This window comes from Chlorocebus sabaeus, chromosome 5, assembly GCF_047675955.1.
Source record: "Chlorocebus sabaeus isolate Y175 chromosome 5, mChlSab1.0.hap1, whole genome shotgun sequence".
NCBI classification, from domain to species: domain Eukaryota; kingdom Metazoa; phylum Chordata; class Mammalia; order Primates; family Cercopithecidae; genus Chlorocebus; species Chlorocebus sabaeus.
In genome coordinates, this window is record NC_132908.1 from 15,602,081 (window position 1) to 15,603,819 (window position 1,739).

Below are 1,739 nucleotides of genomic sequence, written 5' to 3' on the forward strand. Positions count from 1 at the left end.
ATCCTTGTCTGGTGTTACCTCCATTTGATGGGTGAAGAAACAGGAGTCCTAAGAAAGCAAGTGACTTGCTCAGGGTCATGCCGTTAGGATGTAGCAGAATCAGAAGCAGAACCAGAACCAAAACCCTAAGTCCCAGACAACTAAAATCCACCACCCCAATGGAGAGGTCCTTACTGCAGTGACCTACTCTGAAGGAGCTAAACAAGGCATTTATGGCAGCATCATTTAATTAAGAAAAAATCTGGAAAGACCGTGAATGTCCGAGTAAGGGGAAATAGTTGATATTTATGATACTTCCATACAATGGAATGTTCCGAGGCATCAATAATAGACATGAAACACAGTGACATGAGATGGCATGTATTATAATGTAAAATGGGGAAATAAAGCAAAATGATAATCGTGCAAATTAAATGCATGAAACTAAAAAAGAAATACAAAATAGTAGCTGTTTCTAGATGGTAGGTGAGTCAGTTCAGGTCCTCTGAGTAGCAGAAAGCAAAACAGAATTAATTGTACAAGGCCCCAGTCTCCACTGATTTCAAATCTACTTCTCAACTTCTGTATGAAGTTCTCATTCTCTTACTAAATTTTTTTTTTTTGAGACGGATTCTCGCTCTGTTGCCAGGCTGGAGTGCAGGGGCGTGATCTTGGCTCACTGCAACCTCCACTTCCCAGGTTCCAGTGATTCTCTTGCCTCAGCCTCCTGAGTAGCTGGGATTACAGGTGCATATTGCCATGCGCACCTAATTTTTGTATTTTTAGTAGAGACGGAGTTTCACCATGTTAGCCAGGATGGTCTCCATCTCCTGACTTTGTGAACCACCTGCTTCAGCCTCCCAAAGTGCTGGGATTACAGGCGTGAGTCACCGTGCCCGACCCTCTTACTAATTTTAAATAACATGTCTCCTGCAGCTTCTGTGTTGCAAATATAGGAAGTGATTTGGGGTACCATTTGAATTATGGTAGCTGATCTGATCTGCTGTGTCTCCTTGCTTTCTTTCTATTTTTCTCTCTCTTTCTTTACTTTCTCCTCTTTTCCTCCCTCTGCTTATTTGCTTCCTCTTGCTCTCTTCCTTTATCTCCTCTTTTCCTACGTATTTCTAAAAGGATAGCTGATGAGAAGGAAGATCACTCTTACATAATTTGATTCCTTAGTTTGCATTTTCTTCTTTTTACAAGTATAACATTCTACATTTCTTTTTTTAAAAAAAATTATTTTTAATGGAAAAATGATGGTACCTATTGATGGAGTACAGAGTGATGTTTTGATATATATAATATATAGTGATTTGATCAGAGTAATTAGCATATCCATCATCTCAAACGTTTCTCATTTCTTGGTGATGGTAACATTCAACATTCTCCTTCTAGCTATTTGAAACTACATTGTTATTACTATTATAATTTTATTTTATTTAGACAGAATCTCATTCTGTCATCCAGGCTGATTTGTAGTGGCATGATCTCTGCTCAGTGTAACCTCTGCCTCCCAGGTTCAAGTGATTCTCCTGTCTCAGCCTCCCGAGTAGCTGGGATTACAGGCATGCTCCACCGTGCCCGACTAATATTTTTTTTTAGTAGAGATGGGGTTTCGCCATGTTTGCCAGGCTGGTTTTGAACTCCTGAGCTCAAGTGGTCTGCTCACTTCAGAGTCCCAAAGTGCTGGGATCACAGGCACGAGCCACTGCGCCTGGCTGAAACTACATATTGTTAACTGTAGTCATTCTACAGTCGTT